Source organism: Culex quinquefasciatus, chromosome 2 (genome assembly GCF_015732765.1).
Source record: "Culex quinquefasciatus strain JHB chromosome 2, VPISU_Cqui_1.0_pri_paternal, whole genome shotgun sequence".
Classification (NCBI taxonomy): Eukaryota; Metazoa; Arthropoda; class Insecta; order Diptera; family Culicidae; genus Culex; species Culex quinquefasciatus.
In genome coordinates, this window is record NC_051862.1 from 12,463,963 (window position 1) to 12,487,698 (window position 23,736).

Genomic DNA, 23,736 nt, shown 5'->3' on the forward strand with positions numbered 1-23,736 from the left:
TTCATTTTTAAAGTTGAAAATCGGAAATTTAGTTCCCGAGATATCGACGCTTAAAAAAAGAGGGCTTAGAGAGCAAAACTGAGAAAATCATTTTTTTCTTGTTTTTTAATCTTTGCACAGCCATATCTCAGTATTCAAAAAAAAAAAATAAAAAGCAAAGTGTTGGGAATCTTTGCAGCCTTACGAGAATGTTTTTTTTAAAAGGGCTAAAATGAGCACCAGTTATAAAAAAATCAAAACTGCAGATTTTTTTAAAGATGGCATAAAATGGCTGTTACTTAAAAACGTAGACTTTATCATGATTGCACTTCAGTACGTTTTGATTGCAAATTTAGTTACACATATTTATTTAAAGTTTTTGTCCCCCTTTCAAAGATGGTCAATTTGGATGGAGTAATTTTTTTCGAAAGATTAATTTTTAAAGAAATTGTAGTGCAATCATTTAAAATGCATTATTCTGCATTTAGAATATTTTTTTGCATGTTTGGGTTAGTTAAAAAATATTTGGAATTTCAAAAAAATCACAGAGTTTTTTTACTGAAATTTATTTTTTTGACAGTTCTTTCATTTTTTGAAAACTAATGAGTGCATATCATCGGCACAGGTGTATAATGCATTTTTTTAAAGTATGTATTTTCATTCGACTGTTGAAATTTTTGCTTGTAATTTCAATTATTCTATTGTCTTTGCATCGGCCAAACTTGGTCTATGAAGCATCAAAGTTAAAAATCCGCAACACTGTCTTTTCCATGTATTTTTCTTATAGTCCTCATTCATATTTTTTATCGTGATTAGTTTTACATTTTTTTAAAGCTTTTTTTTTGTTGCACAGAAAAATCAGGGAGTAATTTTTTTATAGAAGGATAATTTTTTTATTGGAAATTGTTCATAAGGGTGAAAATGAAAAAAAAAAAAAAAATCAACATCAGGGCTACCCCCTGTCTTGATTTCTTTGGCAATAATAAGTAACTGTGCCAAATTTGAGCCAAATCGTCGCTTTTTATCGTTGAAGTTTATTTGAGGAAAATTGCTAAAATGTTTGGGCAGGGTTACCAGGCCAAAATTTGAAAAATCTGGCAAAATATCGATTAAAAATCTGGAAAAATCTGGCTGACGAAAATCTAACAATTCACAATTTAACTGATTTTATGGCCTCGAAAATGTTGATTTTGCATTTTCGACAATAAAAGCACGTTCTTATTTTTGTTGATTTTCAATTAAATTCGTTCATTTTAATCAAAAAGTTGTTCAAAATGGGCATACGGTTAAAAATCTGGCAAAATCTGTCAAAATCTGACACAGGGAAGGGAGAATCTTTATTATGGGTAACACTTGAAAAGGCTGGCTTTCTCAGATTTATCTGGCAACCCTGTGTGTGAGGGGAAAAACATCGCTTCAGAATTTTGGCACGAGGTGGCGCAGGTCTCGCCCAAAACTGTCCAAGTGTGAGGTTCTTGTAGGAAATTTTATTTCCTACAACTTTGTGAAGGGTGCAAGAAGATTCGAGTTGATCCTGATGAGTTATTAGCAATGCGAAAGTTTTGGAAGTATTTAACAAAATACTTTTTACTACAAAAATCATAAAAAATCAGGATCTACTCGGATCATTTTGCAACCTTCGACAAAGTTGTAGGGAATTAAATGTCTTATACAAATCTCACACTTGGACAATTTTGGGCGAGACTTGCGCCACCTGTTGCCAAAATCCTGAAGCGATGTTTTCCCCATACATTTTTGCGATTTTCCCCATATAAACTTTAACAATAAAAAAATCGACCCCTTAACCTGAACAAACTAGGCTCAAAATTTGTACAAATATGCTTCCTTTGGGCTTACGGAAGGCACTCATAAAGTTTTTGTCTAATATAAAAGACAACATTTTTAAATTTGAAGAAAATGCTCAGTCTAAAGAATTGCTCAGATACAGATTTATAAATCAATAAAGCACATGTTTTCTATTTCATTGATTTTCCAATATATTTTTCTCTCGTCACAAATAAAACTAACTTTTTTTTTTATTTTTAAAGGCATTCGGAATTAGAACTTCATAATTTTTCAATAGTTTGGGATAGTGATTTGTCATTGTTTTGCTATGACTTTGAAATTTTTTGAGGCAAAAGATTTGTCTATAAATATGAAAACCGTCGTAAAGATAGTTTTTATATTAACAAATAAAATGGCAACTTGTGATTGTAATGCTTCTGCATTTAGGTAATTACTAGAACCACCCCAATCCCGGCCCTCCATATCCGAAAGCCAGAGAAAATCTTCTATCACTGGGAACAATTAATTCACTGTTGCCATAGAAAATAGAATCCCGACAGGCAGCATCCGATCCCCCCTTGTATCCACTCCACCAGGATCCGCTAGGGTCTCCATGGAGATCCAACGTCCGGGGCCCGTTGGGAATGCTACACATGAGGGTCCATTTTCAGACACTCCACAGGGGTGGCGGTGGTACCTGGCTGGTATCACTCTGTTGTTGTTGCAGTGCAATGGGTGAACATTACCCGGGAAAAGGACCACCGAGAGCAGAATCGAGCGAGAAACAAAGTGAGGTTATGTTTGTCGATTTGTAATGGCGAACGGTTTCAGGAAGTTTGGTATGTTTGCATTAATAAAGCCAAAAATATGCTCTGCTGAGTGCTTCGGTTACCTCTATCTCTACAACCCCAGCCGGATTGGCCGCCCGGACACAACAAGGCGAAGATCAATACACTCCATAGAGTCGGTTCCGGTTGCAGGGGGATTGTGTTCAATGGAGAATGTGCTTTGGACAATACGGAGTCTCCGGTTCAACACAATGGGTATTGTTTGTTTGATTAGATTACGGAGAATGTGTTCAATGAGTAGTTGCTAGCGATAAATTTGTGTTATGACCACTGCGAGGATATTTCACCTGATTAACTATAAATTGGTGAGATTCCAAGCGGAATTTCCCCTTTGTGAAGAGATAGTTAGCTTGAATTTACCGAACCTTCGAAATTGCTGAACTCTTTTGGACTTCGACTGAAAAAAATGTATGTTCATAAACAAATCAATCCAATTTTCAGGAAAATTTTAGAAGACTCAGAATTTGTCAGTTACATATCTTCACAACATAGAAGGAATCCTTGTTGACCTTCTGTCTCTTGTTGCTTCCAACGTGAAGAAATAAACAACCAGAGGCGACCAGGTAATTGAAGGTCTCTCTTGCTACAGCTCCAGGAAACGGATTGGACTTGGTTCTACGGAGTGCCCAGAAGGGTTTATTTGCCCACCAGTGTTTGCACATGCATGAACGTCGGAAGATGACCACTTATACCGAGGGAAAAGACACCGAACTCAATTAAGGCAGCATATTTATCTGGGTGTCAAGCCCGGGGGTAAGTCAAATTGACGAAGGAGGTGAAAATAGCTGGAGAAATTTTACGAAATTGAACAATTCTCGCTTACTTTTTCGAAAGGTCCAATGTACATATGAAACCCATGGCGCATTGGTTGTTTTGAAAAAGTAATCTAGAATTGAAAGTTTTAATTTTAATTCAAATGATAGCAACAAATTAAAAGTAACCCAAAAACTCAATCTTTTTTTTCCGTGTCACAAAACAAACGAAGTAAACGCTAACCAGCGTGGTAGACGGGGGCTCCAAACCAGTCTATAATTAATATTTGTCCAGTTGTGTTAACACGTTTGCTTCCTGGGGGTCTCTCGGATGTTGGTATCCACCCGCAGTTAGCAGAGTTCAGTATAAGTGACGACAAATTGTTAACCTGGACATATTCATGCTGCTTCCGGCCGGCCTCCCCCAAGGGGATGACCACAGCATCGGATTTATTGACACGGAGCTCAAAATTGATAAATGTCACTCGATGTGGCGCAGCCAGTTATGGCAGGATAAACTATAGTGTAACCGCAAACCAATCGATCTGCAATGCTATTAATCTGATCGTTTTGCAACTTTCATCAATAAATGAAGTAAATCGGCCTCAACAGTGACCGCAATGGGGGTCACGATATGGGATTTTGTAGGTTTGCTGGTGATGACCCAATTATTCGGGGCAAAAACTGGTTCAACTTTACGGTTTTAATCTTTGTGAATAGAGTTGAAGGTGGTACAATTTTCAGAATCTGTACCACCTTCAATTCTAAAATTTACATAATTTGTTTTTTAAATTATGATTTTTGAAAAATCGACTGATTTCGACCATTTTTATTTTTTGTATTTTTTTTATTTGGCTATTTTGTGTCATTGGTACACCCACACAAGTCTCCATACAAAAATTGTACGTAAATATTTAAACAGCTGTAACTTTTGAGTGAATTTTCTGTTTTACTTCAAGACTTCAAGTCTTCGGCAAAGTTGTAGGTATTGTAGAGGACTTTTGAGAAATAAATAGGAACACGGACAAAATTGCCGATTTTGTTATTTAACATTTTTTTCATAAAAACTAAATTGTACCGGCTCCGTGGCTTAATGGTTGCGGCTTTTGCCTCGAAAGCAGAAGGTTCAGGGATCAAAACCCGGTCGGCTCCTTGAAATTTGGAATCAGGAATTGAACTTTGAATATGAACAAAAATCCTTTTAGAATCAGGTGGGATTCAAACTCACACCTTGGGATGGTCTGAGACGCTAACCAGTCGGCCATCATGGAGTTAATGCACTAGAACTGAATTGATCCGTAGTGGCGAAATAATGTCACAAGGTATAATATATCAAACCATTATATAACTACTAACACCGTCTCAAAACAGCCCAGGGCCATCTCATATACTCATGAACTGGACGAGGGAGTCGTGGATTGCCTGGCCCGAGTCATCTGCATTACCGATCTATGTCTGTACAATTTCAGAAGAAATCGTTAGCCAGAGAAAGGTATTCCTTTCAAAGGTTCTTGAGATATATGGTGGTTACTAACCGAACCGTCTCAGTTGCAATATATTGTGGTCATGGGCAAGTCCTGAAAAGACGGGGTTCAAATACATACATAGATACATACATACATACATACATACATACATACATACATACATACATACATACATACATACATACATACAAATTTTGATTTTTGGTATGTTTTGGGAGACAAAAACCCGCAACTTTTGAGCCATAGACAAGTATGGTAAAAAAAAATCTGCCTTCGAGTTAGGATTTTTTTTTAAATAGTGACTTTTGGAAAAAAACGAAATTTTATACAAAAACAAATTTTGACCTGATTTTTTCATGTAAAATTTAATTTGCAATCGAAAAGTACTTCAAAGATTTTTTGATAAATGGCTCCGTTTTCAAAATAAACCCACCGAAAGTATGAATTTAGCGAAATATCTGCAGTTTTTCGATTTAAAAAAATTTTGATAGTTTTTCGAATGAATGATTCAATGAAATGTAGAAATTTTTGGCTAAATTTTTAAAAATGGAAATTGAATCTTTTTGTAAGCTGCACATTTGAAAGCAACAAATATAATTCAAAATGAAAGGCTTGATTTTGAAATATAAAAATTAAATGAACGTACTGTTGGTTTCTCTTTCCTTAAATAATGTTTTCGAAATTTTATGACATGACATGCATTTCTTCATAAGCACATCTTTTTTTAAACTTGTTGTTGATCGAAAAGCAATTTGAAACTTTAAGAGTCCATATCTTATCAAACAGCATTCCGAAAACAAAGTCTCAAAAGGAAACTTTTATAATGTTTTCTCAAACTTCGTTTTTTTTAGCGCGGGAGCTTTTCCTTCATGAAATAGTTTTAAATTGCAATTAACTAAACATTTTAACATTGAAAATGTGATTTTGCATTTCAACATAAATGTTATATTTATGTATTTCCACGTACAATATTTCGCAAAAAAACCTTTTTTGTTCTCATAAAACACTTAAAAAACTAGAAAATAATTAAATGCGTATTCTGGGAAATCAACTTTCAGTGATAAAATGTGAAATAAAAAATGGGAAATTGTTTTTAACGTGTACATTCTTTTCCTGGGATAATTGAATCACAAAACTTTTTTTTTCGTTTTCTTATTCATGGTTGTCGAGTTTAAATTTATTTTTAATCCAAGATGGTGACTAAAACAGCTGTGATAAAATATTTGAAAAATGCATTTTGTAATGTGATTGGGGTCGCTGATCATAAAGAAAAAAAAAGAGAAAACACATTTTTTGGTTCTTGATTCGATTATCCGAACTCCATACAAACCTTCGGATAATCGAGGCTTCAGAAAATCTAGTCTGGACTTGACCTTTTTTCTGAAAAGTCGTAATCATAACCTATGTATGTTAATCAACCGCTTTTTAAAACAAATTTTGAAATGAATAGTTTGGTAAAACCTACTTCCATTAATTTCTTGGAAAATCCACTGTCTAAAACCTATAAAAAGAAACAAATTAATATGACCAGAGTCTTATCCATCCATCTTCCCTCGCATTCATTCTGTTTCTCGCACCAACAAGATCCACTGACTGTGGTCTCAGTCGAAGCTTTTCAGAGAGAGTCGGGGTAGCATCTGCAAAACTGCGAGCGTTTCTTCCTTTGGCCACGACATTCCGTGTGTTTTGTGTTCACGTGGAGATACGACAACGGAGCAGACCCGAGTAGTCGTGCCAAATTTAGCCAAAATTGCCGCTACCGCAGACGATACAGACTCGGTGGTAGTTTGCAGCGATTGGCGATTCTCTGCAAACTTGCAAGATTCGTTCTGGTGTCTAGCGTTTTGGTGGTTTACATAAAACTTGCCATCTCGCAGAGAACTGCTCCCAAGTATCTTAAAGATGTGTTCCAAGGTCTAGTTTTCCCTCCAGCTAACATAGGTACTCCCAAATAAGATGATGGAAGTTTCATTATATAACGCGGGCAGGGAGTCTTTTTTTGCCATTTTTAGTTCCATAACGTACGAAAAGCTCTGTCAGTTTTCGCGTGGAAACATTCACCAAGCAGAGGGAGAGAAAAAAGAAGCAGATCTAGTTTCTGTGTGCGTGTCTAATTTACTGACTTTCCAAGCGAAATTCGGAGCGATTTTCGGGATTAATTGGATTAGAGACAGTCGGTTGGCCGGGGCGAAATTTGGTTATTTCCGGCCGCACCACAGACAGCACACAGACGCACGTGTGCAGATGAAGCAATTAAATAAATTAAGAAAATAAATTTATTCAGGATTTTTCCCCGGAAAAGTCTGCGTGGCGTGTGAGTTCCGGTTTTTTGGTGTTCAGAAAAGTTGGATTTCAGTTTTGCTGATGGAATTCTAACGGATGTAATTTATATGCAAATTATGAGTGATTTTGTGTAGAAGTTGCTTGAGTAAAAATGCATGACATTTTAGTTCTACATTATAATTAGATGAGCTAAGCAGCTTACGTCACGGTGTAACCATAATTTAATATTATTAATCCTGGCTTACTGTCTAACACTTTTTCCGACTCGAATCAAACATGCCAACAGTGTACCATTTTAATCCCCAATTGTGAACAATTGCAAATTGGTCCCATTCAGATACTGCACCCACACGCTCCCTCGCAGTTTGTGTCACAGCAATATAAAGCAGATTTGTTATTTGTGTCCTGTCATCGACGACTTTGGCAGCTGGTAGGCGGACGCCAGTCACAGTTTTTTCCCCTTCAATTTTCCCGTCACTGAGCCTGACCATGTGATTGAGCCACCACCACCCAAAGCCTCCACCAGACAGGACATTCCGGGCATGTCAAATGGCCAACGGATTCCATCGCATTAGAACGCATTTGTCCTGTCATCATCAGACAGTGCCATTTTTCGTGGCCACCACCCAACATGATGCCGTTTTCCGGACCACCTCGCACTCTTCCCCCCGCGAACCAATTTGGCGAACGGAAGGTTGGAAGTTTGACGAAAGTTTTAAATCTTGGAAAATGTTTTTTTTTCAATATTTTCTTGGGATTAATATGATCAGCTGCTGTTAGAAAACCTTGACTTTAACAGTATTGTTTTGTGCAAATATTTTAAAACAACTCACCTTCGGCCGATGCAAATATTTTTAAAAATTTTGTTGCTTGACCTTGGGTTTTATTTTATTTTTAATGGAAAATAAAAGTTTAAAAGCATGCAACAGTCTCAACATTTGAATTAAAAAAGTGTTTTAAAATGCCTTTTTACACTAGTTCAGTTGTTTTGTAATCATTAGTTTAAAAAATAATGATAAAAATCTTGTCAAAAATTATCAAAAATTCAAATGATTTTTGAATAAATCCAAACATGCTAAACATGATTCTTAAATCATTTTAAATTGATTTTAGCTTATAACATTTAAATTTCAATAGCAAATTTGAAGCTTTAAAAATTATGCTCCTTGATTATTCGGACAATTGGAAGGGGAGGGAAGGAGGTGACAAAAACTTTGTACCAGCCTTTCTTATCAAACATTTTTGAACTTTTTTCAAAGATCTTTTTTTGAAGTTTTGGTCCACCCCTTATAAAAACTTTATGAAAAAATCTGAATATTTTTTTTCAAAAAAAAAAAAAATGTATATATCTTTTGATCATAAAAAAAAACAATACAAAAATTACATATGGCTAGTACAAATTTTACTTAATGTTTTTGTCCCTCGGTTATTGTTAAGGTCGAGGGGGCCAAAAAACCAAAATTCCATTTTTAAGCCAAGCTTTCAAAACATTAAAGCAATTAGTATCACAAATTTGCAATTCATCAATGAATTTATAAGAATACATATTGTACCGAACTTTATTGTCTTTTTCCAACCTGTGGTTCAATTATTTAAAATTATCAAAAAATTGAATAAATCAATAATATAATATTTTGATGTATTGTTATTTTATTTTAATTCAAGATTTCTATGAATTTTGTTAATTTTGCCATTTTGGTATTTATTATTCTCAGCAAAGTGTTGTATTTCCACGAATGTTAAGCAAGCAAAAAAAAAATTATTTATGAATCTTTTCATTAATTTTTATAGACTGTTCGACATTTTCAAGATCATATCATAAGCACCATTTAGTTGAAAAATAAGCTTGGGATAAAAAGTTTTTCTATTGCTGCTTCAGTTTTATTAGCAACCAGAATTTGATAAATAAATTGCATCAAATAAATAACTAAATTGCCTCAACTCGAACCCTGTGTATGCATAATATTAAACAAGTTTTTTTCCATGTTTCATACGAAGAATATTTATGTGTAATACCCGCAATTAAAACTATATAAACATTACCTCAATTCAAAGTATTTTCAAATGAGCATAAAAATCAAGGTTGTTAACGATAACAATAGACATTTGTTATCGTTATTGAGTTGCGATAATTTAATCGGCGATATCTGAACACCACCTTAAATATGAACTTATTCTAACAAAAGCCGCTCAGAATTTAATCAAACCATATTTTTTAATAATGTTTTAAATTTAAAGTTTAAACATTCGAAATTTAACACAAAATGTCGCATTTAAAAAAAATCTATTTTGTTAAATTTATAATTTAATGCGTAGATTTTTAATACATAAGAATATTTAGCGTAAAATATTTCTATTTCCCAAAAAAAGTTTTTTTTTGTGAAATATGGGTATCAATAACGCAAAATTGTGTAAAGATTTTCACTACGTTAGAGTTGTTAGTGCAAAATATAAAAAATAGCATAGCATAGCATTGGTGTCTACTCGTAGCTGCTACTTCGTTAATGACCAGGACCCCCAAACATTGCTCCGTGGACCACAGATGAAAAGTAGGAACCAAACACGACCAGTGGTAAGACACGGGGAAGTGGATAGGAATGTTAGTCCGATACTTGAGTGATGAAGACCGCTAAATCGGCTGCGTCTCCGACAAAGTATCACATGAGTTTTGAGGGGTTAGTAAGATGGGTCAGGATTCACTGTGGTAGGTGATGCAACCATGAGCAATTTGTTTATCGGTTGAAATTTTAAAAATCTTAGGCAGCTTGCTGCGGAAAGATAGCTATCTGGGGATTTAAATGTAGTATTAATTCGACCGCGATTCTCCAGAAATTCTTTGTCATCGTGCCTTCCGATCAACGGTGATGTAGGAAGGCTTTATTCATTAAAATGTTTTTATATCATAAGCCTTAAAACATATTCGTCGACTTGCCTTTCGATCCTCGATGATAAAGAAAGGACTTAATCCAGCAATACGACTTGCTTGTCTAAAAAAAAAATTCGGATCGTTTCTATCAAAAACTATATACAGCAATTCCATTTGAAAAGAGCCTAAACCAAAAAAAAAGTTCTCCGATCGGGCTCAAAATTTTTCTGGGGGTTCCTTGGCCAAAATAATTAGACCCGTATTTTTTTGTTTGGCCATTAGGGTGGCCTACATCGTGGTAGGTGGTTCAAATGGCAATTTTCGTCATTTTCGCAAAACCACTTTTTCTAAAATCATATCTCGCGCCATTTCATCCGATTTTAGCTGTCTTAGACGCAAACGAAAGGTGATGAGTTTGGCTATTTGGGAAAAATAGTAAAAGTTCCAAAATCTAGCTTAACTATTGAAAAGTCGTATGAAAACTTAAAATGGCGTTTTGACCGTGTCTGACCAAAGAGCCTATGTCTAAAAATATTTTATCGGATTCCTCGGAAAATTTCACATAACATATCAAATTGGCGATGTCGAACCGTACGTTTTGGAGATACGATTTTTGAAAATAAAAACTGCGTCGACGCCACGCGCAAAAACGGAAAATGACGAAATCGGCAAAAAATCAACTTTTTTCACTAAAACTGCGATAACTTTAAAATTTCAGCGATGACCTATACATGTCTGGGTACCAAAATTTTCGTAATTGAGAGACGCAACTTTTGGTACCATAACATCTATAGGTCATCGCTGAAATTTTAAAGTTATCGCAGTTTTAGTGGAAAAAGTTGATTTTTTGCCGATTTCGTCATTTTCCCGTTTTTGCGCGTGGCGCGTCGAAAAACGCAGTTTTTTTTCAAAAAATCATATCTCGGAAACGTACGGTTCGACATCGCCAATTTTTTGATATGTTATGTGAAATTTTCCGAGGAATCCGATAAAAATATTTTCAGACATAGGCTCTTTGGTCCAGACACGGTCAAAACGCCATTTTAAGTTTTCATACGACTTTTCAATAGTTAAGCTAGATTTTTGGAACTTTACTATTTTTCCCAAATAGCCAAACTCATCACCTTCTTTGCGTCTAAGACGGCTAAAATCGGATGAAATGGCGCGGAGATATGATTTTAGAAAAAGTGGTTTTTGCGAAAATGACGAAAATTGCCATTTTTGAACCACCCTACCACGATGTAGGCCACCCTAATGGCCAAACAAAAAAATACGGGTCTAATTATTTTGGCCAAGGAACCCCCAGAAAAATTTTGAGCCCGATCGGAGAACTTTTTTTTTGGTTTAGGCTCTTTTCAAATGGAATTGCTGTATAAAGAGAACAAAAAAAAAAAAAAAACTCAACGGCCATCGAACGCGCGAACTAAAAAAAATAAAAAGAAGAAGAAGAAAACCAACCACCCCATGCACTCGAACAGCGACACAAAAGAGACGGAAAATAACACGCAAAAAAAAGGACTGCGCGTCCCCACAGGCACCGCACTACTGATCTCATTTTATTTGAACTCTTTATTTTGCGGAAAAATCTAAAACCTATTAAAGTCATCCAGTCGGCTTGGGTTCGATCCCAGACGTGGCATTTTTCGAGACGAGATTTGTCTGACCACGCCTTCCATCGGATGGGGAAGTAAATGTTGGCCCCGGTCTAACCTAAAGGGTTAGGTCGATAGCTCAGTCTAGGTGTAGGAGTCGTCTCCCTGGGTCCTGCCTCGGTGGAGTCACTGGTAGGCAGTTGGACTAACAATCCAAAGCTCGTCAGTTCGAATCCCGGGGTGGATGGTGTAAAAAGGTGTAAAAAGAAGTTTGCAATTGCCTCAACAATCAAGCCTTCGAACACCTAGTTTCCAGTAGGAATCTCGCAATCGAGAACGCCAAGGCAATGCTGTAGTGCGAATAATTTGATTTTTTTGATTTTTTAAAGTCACCCCGGCTATCAATGTCACTCCAGTTTACCGTAGTTATAAAATATTTTTTGTGATTTTTTTTATAGAGTTTTCCTATGTTTTAAGGACCTTTTTCAAAAAATTATGGATTCGACCAAAAACTCAATCTATTGGTGTACCTAAAAAATTGCAAAAAATGGCAGTCAAAAATCACTATTAAAAAAATGTCGGATTAAAATTCAAAATTCATTTTTTCCTCAGTACCCTAAATGTTTAGCAATCCGTTAAGTTTACCAGCTTTTTTTTTATATTTTTCAAAGCTTTTCAACCTTTCCGTATCTGTTCAACCACCAACCACAAAACTTGAGCTGCACGATGAAACAGCAAAAGCCACCGCGTGCAAATTCCCAGCACGTACCGTCGTCATCCTCCGTGGCCGTCGTAAGCTTCCAGTTTTTTTTTGCCCCCATCCAACAACCCCCCTTCCATTGCCGACGCTGGTGCCGCTGATAAATGACAGACCGAAATGAACTGCAAATATCGATGGCTTTTCCATAAGCTTCATATTTTCCTCACTTGTCTCTCGTTCTTCGAGCAGTTTCTGCCGGAGAGGTTTTTTTTTTCCTGGTGCGCGTGCGAGCTTTTTCCCAATTTTCCTTGCTTTTCTCACACCCCATTTTCGGACGAAGCTTGGGGAAGCTTTTTCTGCGGCGCAACAAAAAAAAAGGGGTTGAAAATAGATCTATCATTCTGGGTGGTGAGGCAAATTCGCGTGCGTCAACCCAGATCTGTCCTCCGGCACTAATGAGAGTGATGACCGCAAGCAAATTGCCCTCGGGCTCGGACTCTTCGGTAGCTGGGATTAGAAGCCTCTCACTGCGGAAGGCCGCCTTAGGCCACACAAGAGGACCTCATTATTGATAAATGACCCGGCGAGCCATTCAGTTTGACCGGCCATATTCTTCCGGGGCGATGACAATGACAATACCAAAGGGTCGATCTTTTTCGCCTAAAACAAAGGCAGGGAATTAAATTTATTAATGACCCGCGACTTGGTCGGAAACTTTGGGCCGCGCGATATATCTTTGAGAGGGGGCCATTTTTTAGGGCCGTTAAAATGTGACTGACGACTTTTGAGGATTTGACAGCGAAGATGACTTGTGGCTGTGTGTGTGTCTGCATGATTTATGCAGTCGCAGTTTATTAAAAGTCGTAAAATTTGACCCAGAAAAAAAGAACCCGATTCGTGGAGAGCTGTTCCAGAGAGGATTGGTTTTGCCGAAGGTTGACATAGGACACAGAATGTGTGTATGTGCGTGTTTATTCGCTCTGGTTGAGCCCAGGTTTAACAAGTTTGAACGGCGCATCAAGCTCGTTAAAAAGTTTATATTGTTGTTCATTTTTTTTTCGTAGCCGAGCTCACTCATATACGAGATTTGCTTCACGTGTGTAATGTTCTCTGAAGCGATGAGAATTTGATAGGGAATGCTGGAGTACGTTTAACATATAATATATTTTTTTAAATCAATCAAATCAATCAGTAATTCATAAGGATTTAACGGTTCTCCGATTTTTTGAAATCGAAATTCGGTCAATCAATTAGACATGAAGCACCATGAGTCCCCAGCAAAATGCACTGTGAACTCATTTCGATGGAAAAGCATGATACTTAAGGTTGGATTCCTTTTATTGGATATTCACCACTTGGTGGGTTGTTTGGGTGATACTTAAAAAAACATCAATTTTCCTGTTTGTATGACAATACCCACTGAGACTTTTGGCTCGAGCCAAAATTCTCAGCGGGTATCTCAGCAACTATGGGTCGTATCAACAAAGTTCAAAAAAGCAAAATATAGATAATTTGGGTCGTATCAACAAAGTTCAAAAAAGCAAAATATCGATAATTTTCTCAGTCTTTCAAAATATGTTTAATATGTTTAAGTGAGCAAACATGGCCACAAATTCAAAAAAAATTATAACTGACAAAAAAGTTACCTAAAAATGGCTATAAACTAATTATTAGGCTTAGTGATTTTTCACGCTCAAAAATTGCAAATTTCACGGGGACATCAATTTCAAACACCAATTTCATGCAAATTTTGTGGAACGTGAAAAATGTTAAAATAACTCTGAAAATCTTATGTTTAAATCACAGAAACTGCTTTTTATGCTTCATTATTTATTATTCAAATAAATTGAAAACATTTTCAACAATTTTGAACCTGACACAAAAAAAGACCTCCTTATTTTCCAAAAAGATTCCACCTGGTTTATGTTCTCATTTATGTATTAATGTAGTGTAAGTGTAGGGCATGCGTATTCTCATTTATTGAACCTAAAAAGTTTTCGCTGAATTGTTTCATTTTATTGAATTTTATATCAAAGCAAGATTTAACAATCTTGTCCAGCAAAAACGGGTTGAACAATTTGTATTTAAAACAAAAAACTAATTAAAAAAAAAATAAGGGTTTTCATCACCCTATTCCAAATTCAAATTTTAAAAATTAAGCAAAATTAATAAATTTGTAACTATACAGTCATCCCACATATTCGGAACACCCAAAAATTCGGAAACACTTTAATGATAATTTGTCAATAGCATGCCAAAAGTAGCTTTTCTGACGACCTTTCTATTTTTAGAACCTTCATTTAGACATTTTCTTGCTATTTCACTAGTAAAAGTAGGACTTTTTGAACAAAAAACTTCATTCCAAGACTATTTTGCCCAGAGCAGCAAAACACTGCCTCCAAATGCCCTGTTTCATAATTGTGGGATGTTATTGTGCCTCCCACAATTGTGGAACACCTGAATTTAACTGATATTTTCACAAAAAAAGTTTTCAAACCATGTATAAAACATCACTAAGCTTGAGTTTCATTGGTTTCAGTGTGTGAAGTCATTATTTTTTAATAAATATATACTGTTGGAGAGATTCAAAGTTTGTTTACATTCGTAAGAAAAAAGTGTTCCGAATTTGTGGATTTCAAGGGTCAAAGTAATTCTTCAAAAACTTCATGAAAAAAAACTAAAACGAAACTATTGGCACTACGCCCCCGGGGCATGGCCTTCCTCTAACGTGGGATTTCTGCTCCAGCGCCTCTGACGAGACAGGAGAAACCGGGACCGACGTTTTACTTCACCATCCGATAGAAGCTCAGTGGATAAGGCGGGAATCGAACCCGCGTCTCATAGCATCATCGGGATCGGCAGCCGAAGCCGCTACCCCTGCGCCACGAGACCCACCCACTTCATATAAAAGTTAAAATTTGCAGATGTTCGATACAGCATTCGAAAGATTTCAAGAAAAGCTTTTAAATGTAGGTAAAAGCGAATCATTAAGTTCAATTATCGATTTGCTAAGATTTTTTGAACATTGGCCGATCTGGAAACCGTTCCGAATATGTGGGATGACTGTACCTTTAAAATAAAACAGCAGTTAAATTTTTATTACAGCAAATGAAAATATTACTAAACTTAGTTAGTTTCTTTAAAAAACTGAAAAATTTGAGCAATTGATACAGATTTTTTAATTTTCACTTATCATTTTTGTATGGACAGCTGCCAAATTTGTATGCCAAATTATATGGACAAACTAATGATGCAAATTGCTTCATTGGGCATACCGAAGGCACCAAAAAAGTTTCAGCCGGATTGAAAAATACAAAAATTGAAATCAATAAAAAAAATTCGTGGAGAATTGCTCATTGTTGTCATAAATTTAGAAATATAAATGAAAAGGCTATGGTAAGCAACGATCACAAAACCACTTGGACACTTGGAAATCTCAAACCCCCCCCCCCGCCCCTTCCCCCTTCTTTCGTGGACAACTGGCCCTTCTCTAAAGTGTCCACGTGGTTTATGGATGGCCATGAAATGAATACATGAAAAGTTTAGTTTAAGCATTTTTAAAATGCTTTCATCATTTGAATGAAAAAAACTTCTAATAAATCGGAATAGATTTTTTCGAACTGTTCGAAAGCATTTTTGCACAGCTTTAAAAATTGCATGGAGATTTGGTAGAACGAACGAATGATGCAAATGAATTATGTTGTCCCTGCACTCCCTAACTTTTCCGCTGATTTTTCATCAAACGGCTCGTCGCGTTAAGTGTTCAAGTGTGTGTGAGTGTTAGTGTGTTGAGTTGAACAGACACAAAATAAAATAATTAAAAAAAAAACAACTCCTGAAACTTTTTAATGAATCCAAATTTCTAATGATGCAGTCGGCTGAAGCTTTGCTTCCGGTTCGCAGAATTTTCACAGTAAAGCGTTTGTTGACTGCATTAAAAAATATGATTTAAATTGTTTTTAAAGTTACTTACGGTTATTTTTCTGTTGTGGTTAGCATTAGCATTAGCATTAGCATTTGGAGGACGCCCCACCACCGGAAGGCTCCACAACGCTTATCCCTCTGTTTGGTCTGGTTGTGTTAGACCCTCATCCGGAACAATAATCCAACACGGGAGATACCATGTCTTCATCTTTTGATGAGTGTGTAATACAGCCCAGGGCATAAGGGGGTCCAGGCCGGGTCCAAGCTATCCTCAGGGATATGAAGGATCGTTAGTAAACACCTATCTAAAGTGCGCAAGGACCCTACGTCACCTTAGTGGTATAGATGTTTGTAGGGAGGTTTTGGACTCAATGTTAGTAGGAGAGGTAGAACCCTAGGATACACCTCGAAAGGCGTTGCGGGTTGGTTGTAACAGTATTCCTAATTCCAGTCTAGGCTCACCAAGTCGCCATGGCCTAGTGATTAGCATTTTTGCTTACCAATCCAAAGGACGGGGGCTCGAACCCCGCCTTCAGCGACTTTGATTTTTCGTTCATATTCAGCATTTCAAGTATTTCTATGTCCTTAACTTTCTCGATGGGAGCAGATGGGAATCGAACCCAGAACCATTCGCTTACAAAGCAAACACTGTAACCATTCAGCCACAGCTGCTCCGGTTATTTTTCTGTTGTTGCTTCTTCAAAAACATAATTTCCTGTATTTCCAGCGAAGAAGAAAGAAAGAAATTAAAGTGTTTCACCAAAACTGGAATCACAGTCTGGCCATCGGAAAACATTTTCCCGGAAACCACCAGACTATCAACAATCATAAATAATAAATTGAATTATCATTATTAATGTGCTCGCCTACCAACCGCCAAACAACAACCGGACACCCGAGGGCGAGGAGGCTGCGAAAAGGGGTTGGAAATCTGCAACATACTCCCACGACCCCCTCAATCCTCGCCACCTCGACACCCCGCACCGGAATCATCGTTTCGTCGTTTGGAGCTTTTGTCGTCGTCGACGTCCGGAGGAAGCGCCTCATTAATATTCATGATGTACAATTTTATGAATTCGTGCTCTTAATGCGTATGCATTAAGTGACAGCCCCTTTGACCTCCGACCCCCCCTCCCCACTTTCGACTGGCTGGAATTTTCCCTCCCTCCTCCCCCACGTGGTGGCACGTGGCTAGTCTATTTTCAGGTGGGGCCTGTCATCTCTCTCACTGCGGCCGGGGATTAATTGACTTGTGGTGTTTGTAATTTTGCAGGCTTCCGATGGTGATGCCAGTAATGCCAATGACGGCCAGAAAAGGTCATCACGCGGGGTGGGATTGCTGTAAAGTTAAAGTTTATTGGAAATATTTTTTTCATTTAATAACTCAAATGAATTGTTGAAATTTGATAATTTTAAACGTCTTTGAAAAATGGAAAAAAATAAATAAACACCTTGCAGCACTGGCCGCCCTTTCCGGCAGCCCGGTTATATCATCATCATGTTGTGGCTTGGGATTAAAATGGATTGACTGTGACAGACGCCAGGTGTCGTCGGGCCCCGGTCGCGGTCGCAGGAGAGGGTGAGTGGTAATTCAATTTGAGGAAAATCGAGTTTTCCCCGAGCCGATCCATCGAGGCTTGGCAGCTTTCGCAAATTAAGCACAAGATCATGGATGGAAATTTATGCAAGCACGAATTTCACGAAATTCGATCGCGTTTTTATTGCTACACGGGGACTTATCGGTTAAGCTGATTAAAGTGGAACAGCAGTTTGGGGAGGAATTATCTGCTTTATGAATTTTAAATTTAAAAACAATTTAATTTTTTTTAAGTTTAAGAAAAGTCTTGCTAAGAACCCCAGATAAATTCCTTCAAATTGAATTAAAGTTTTACCATGCACTCAAGTTATAGCAAAATCGAATCTAGCAAAGGTGGTTCCTTTTTTTCTGCTCTAACAAAAGATGACACGTGTAAAAGTTTTCAATTCTCCGCGCGAGTAAACTTCACCCACCATCCCCAGGCAAGTAGTGTGCAGCACCGTTACTTCCCTTAATCATTTATTCATGATATCATGTTAACTTCATAACTCACACAAAAATGATTCCCTTGCCTGGGCTTTTCCTTACCTTGGCAGAGCAGAATAGAATGCTGCACAGCGAACAGCAGAATGCTGCATATAGTGCTTCTTGGGAACGAGTTTTACACGTGTGAGCGTTAGAAGAGATCAGGAACATTTGAAAGGATTAGTGATTTTTAAAATAAAAAAAAAATGATCACTGGCAGCGAATTTATAAAAAAATAACAACATTATATTTGTTACAGAAGATGTTTGTAATCATATTTTAATCAGTATTGAGTAAAATGCAAGAAAAAATAGCTATTTTAAGGATTTTGAAATGAATTTATTAAAATATTCTTTGCTGTTTGTTGAAATCAATATAAAAATATACTAACTTTAAGAAACCTTTTTTTTTATTTTCAGCTTTTATCTCTTGTTTGAAAGCTAAATTTAGACAATTTTGTTCTCTAATCTAATCTAATCTAATCGAACACAAGCGCAGCCAGTCCGAAGAAAGCATCCGGGAAGAACTTATGGTTAGATTACGCCTCAAGTTCTTTCTTGTCATTATTAATGATTGCAGTACTTTCGAGAACCCCCGAAATGTATTACACTCACTAAAGCGGCCCGGCCTACTGCGTTGCATTAACCGCAAGAGACAGATTCTATGAACGGAACCCACATTTCATGAAATCATCAGGGGAAGAAGAAGAAGTGAGGACATACCGTACCAACCACTTCGAGTTATTTATAGAATATGGTGTTTAGTGTGTGTAGGGGAATCGTTGGGGAAGGGATTGTTGTATTATATAGTAAATGACCTTGTGACATTTTTTTCACCACTACCGATTAATTCACTCAAGGGGTGTCAACCCCTCGGTGGCCGAGTGGCTAGAGCATCTGACTACCAATCCAAAGGTGTGAGTTCGAATCCCACCTGATTCCATGTGTTTTTTGTTCATATTCAAAGTTCAATTATAGAGCAATTCCATGTCAAATAGGGAATCGGTTGTACCCGACCCTCTCCGATTTCAATGAAACTTTGTAGACATGTTATCCTAGGCATATATAAGCCATTTTTGTGTATATGGAGCCAGTAACACTCGATAATGACATTTGAGAAGGGCGTAAGTGCTTTAAATTTTTTTGTATTTCGTAATTTAAATATTGCTGTATCTCGAAGCCGTTGCATCGTATCAAAAAGTGGTCAATGACAAACTTGTAGGAAATTTGACGGGCTTTCCGAAAAAAATACACTGAAAGAAAAAATCACTCCACTTTTATGAGATTTTTTGATTTTTAAGTTTAAAAGTCAAATTTGAAGGTGAGCCCACGATTTTTTTTCGCTCAAAATTTTTGTGAGAATAGCCTAAAATGTTACAAAAAGAATCACGAAAAATGCAGGATGGAGCAACTCACCTAAAAAATACAAAAATCATTTACTGAAGCTGTTTTTTTGAAAAGTGCTTTAAACGTCAAAATTTTCAAAAGCCGAATACGGGAATCGATTCTCCAGACAATTTTACATAAAAGTCTCCATATTGACCATTGTCCTAAGTCCAATCCTTGTAAAGTTACAGCGCTTTTAAAAATAAAAATGTTGAAAAAATAGGTTTTTGATGGTTTTTGGCAATTTCTATATGACAGACTTGATTTTTCAGTTTCGAAAATATTTTTACCGAAAAGCTCGTCCAATTTCCCATAAGTTTGTCTTTGACCACATTTCAATTGGATGTATGGGCTTACAGATATAAGCTAATTACATTGCTCATTACTGAAAACGTCATAATTTTTTAGTGTGGTATAGTAACCTGGATAGTAAATTAGCTTATATCTGTAAGCCCATACATCCAATTGAAATGTGGTCAAAGACAAACTTATGGGAAATTGGACGAGCTTTCCGGTAAAAATATTTACGAGACTGAAAAATCAAGTCTGTCATATAGAAATTGCCATAAACCATCAAAAAACCTATTTTTTCAACATTTTTATTTTTAAAACCGCTGTAACTTCACAAGGATTGGACTTAGGACAGTATTCAATATAGAGACTTTTATGTAAAATTGTCTAGAAAATCGATTCCCGTATTCGGCTTTTGAAAATTTTGACGTTTAGAGCACTTTTCAAAAAAACAGTTTCAGTAAATGATTTTTGTATTTTTTTAGGTGAGATGCTCCATCCTGCATTTTTCGTGAGACTTTTTGTAACATCTTAGGCTATCTTCACAAAAATTTTGAACGAAAAAATCGGGCTCCCTCAAATTTGACTTTTAAACTTAAAAATCAAAAAATCTCATAAAAGTTGAGTGTTTTTTTCTTTCAGTGTATTTTTATCGAAAAGCCCGTCAAATTTCCTACAAGATTGTTTTTGACCACTTTTTGATACGATGCAACGGCTTCGAGATACAGAAATATTTATATTCCGAATTACAAAAATATTTAAAACACTTACGTCCTTCTCAAATGTCATTATCGTGTGGAACTGGCTCCATATACATAAAAATGGCTTATATAAGCGTAGGATAACATGTCTACAAAGTTTCATTGAAATCGGAGAGGGTCGAGAAAAAAGTACCTGAAAAATTCCTGTTTTGGGCTGGAATTGCTCTATAGTCAAATAATTTCAAGGAGACCGGTCGGGAATCGAACCCGGAACCTTCCGCTTATGAGGCGGGAGCCGTAGCCATTAAGCCACGGGCCGGTCTAAATTTACACAATTTTGTTCTTAGATAAACATCTTTGTTTTGTCCTTAAGTAAAATTATTTTATTTGCATTTCAGTAATGCTTTAGAATATCGCCATTGTTTCCTTTTTGTTGAAATTATTCAATTTGTATTTCTCAATTTGGATGAAACTTTGACCATCCATACACTATGTTAAATTTGTATCTTTAGTCCATCCAAACAAGTCTCCACACAAGTCATGTGTGTAACTTGAAAATCTGTGTCCTGAGATTGAGTTTTCTGATCAATCGTCAAAGTTGTAGGACTTTTCAAAAAAATAGATAAAACGAAAAAAAAATATTTTGGTTATTTGGTTAATCACTTAAAGTTGAATTCCCAAAATCCGTTTTTTTATTTTTTTCAATTGTTTTAGCGGACTGCTTTTTTAAATGATATTTTTTTTGGAAAAATTGAAACCATCTCAAAATTTTAAAAATTTAAAAATTTTCTATGGAAAAGTAAGATAGCAACAACCGAAACATTTCCTGTTAATTTTAACTAATGTTGATAGTTTAAGCATTTGCGAAACACAACTTGGAAAAGCATCCCAGCAAAAAATATTTTCGAATGTTCTTTTAAAATGTGAAAAATTAAACAACTTTAATTTTTCAGACATTGAAAATCGAACTAACTGTCCAATCGGGCGAAAACAAAAAAAAAAGGGTTTTAGTGACATCCTGGCAAAATTATGCAGCTAAATCACTGATGACTCTTCAGGATCAATTCAGATCGCTTTGCACTCTTTGACAAATTGTTAAGCGTTTAATTTCTCATTAGAATCTCACTCTTGATAAAATTTCCACACAATTAACATCAACTTCCGGGACAAAAGCTTGAAAATTTGGCCATTCTCTATGCATTTTTTTTTCTCAAAAATACCCATTCAAACTTCAACTCTCAATTGGGGCCCCTAAACCTTAACCGAATAACCGCCAAAATGTTACGTAATTTCCTATTATTCATGTCACTCTACTGTCTAGTCAACAAACTCAAAAAAACTAAATTAAAGGAACTTTTTTCAGCTTTTCGAAATAATTTCAGCTTAATGCTTTTCTTTTACTGAGATTTTTAAATTGCTAGAAAAATAACCAAAATTAAATTATAAATTAAAAAAAAATTACGAATTAAAATTGTATTTAATATCTATTGCAAAAAATATTTCAAAAGTTTACAGCTCGGTTTAAAATTTTGCATGATTCCAATCTCTGGCAAAAAAACGCCTTTTTTAGTCCATACTTGAAAAAAAAGGGAATAAAAAATTCTATTCCGGATTTTTTAACGTGTACTCTTTGAGCATGAGCATGGTTGACTGCCAATGAGCTCCGTTATTGACAGATCAGCAAAAGTTAAACAATGAATCAAAAATGATCAGCCAACCATCCGTTCACTGTTTAATCCCTGAAGACCCCGACCTTATTAGTCAATACCGGCGCCCTTCCAAGAAGCCTGCATTTCAACAAAAGGGAGGAATGTTAGTCTGATAGTTGAAGTTGCAGATTCATCAAGCATACAGCTTTTCGCTATGTACCTGTTGATACCGCATAGGATCATTGAATCCACAGCATCTTCTTCAAGCATCACATGATTAATATTTTTTTGGGTTAGTAGGATAAGGTATTGGCTTTTCGATGCCTCCCGAGGACTTCATAAAAGACCCGTCGGCGAGCCCTCCGAGCTACGATACTATGGGAAGGTCTTTCTAATCAGCACGCCAAAACACTCACGCACAGATATTTAAATACTAAATAAATGTAATTTTGCACCATGATTACCCAGACGACTTAAACCGCCAGCGTGCCTTTCGATCAACGATAATATAGAAAGGACTTTATTTTTACAGTAATTTAATCACTTTGAACACTTAAACCTTTTTGAATGCAACAAATCACACGACGTCGTGCCTCCCGATCAACGATGATGTAGGAAGGACTTGGACAAGCTAACCAGGATGAAACACGAAACAAAATTCTGTTCTTTTCACACACAATTGACCGCGTGTCAACACCCAACAAATTTAACTCAGGAATAAAAAAATTTATTCTGGATTTTTTAACGCGTCTTTTTTCTGAAAAGTCCTTTTCATAACTTCCAAAATTGCAAAAGACAACAAAGCGATCAGCATAATTTTTTTTCTCGGGATATAGATTTTCTGATACAATGCCATCCCGTTTTTTTTGCAACACCCGATTATGTCTTCCTCCGATTTTGGCAACACCTGTTTTTTTTGCAACTAAATTAATTTGATATTCATGGTTTTTTCAAGATTTCGGAGGATATAATAAATTTGAATGAAATTTTTTTTCGGGGTCATTCAATGATGACGTAACATTTTGAAAAGAAAAAAATTTTTTTTTAAGGAAAATATAAGTTAAATGAATTTTAAACAGAAGTCGCGTGAATTTCCACTTGGTTTATGGCCTTTTTTTGATATTAAGTTTTTGTGCAAATTGTTTCCCCAATTTTGCGTTAATGTTAAGTCAAGTCAGATTTACAGAAATCTGGTTATAATTTGTTATCAAAATCTGCATTCTTATCATCAAACATAGATACATTGAAGAATTGCAGAATACCATTAGAACATGTTTGAAATTAATTGCTAATTTTGATGTAGTATTAAGCAGTCTGCCTGTGTGGATCAATCGGACCGCGCACTGGACTCACAATCCAGAGGTCGCCGGTTCGAATCCCGGGGCGGACGCAAAAAATTCTAAGTGTAAATATAGGTATTCGGTGCCCTCTC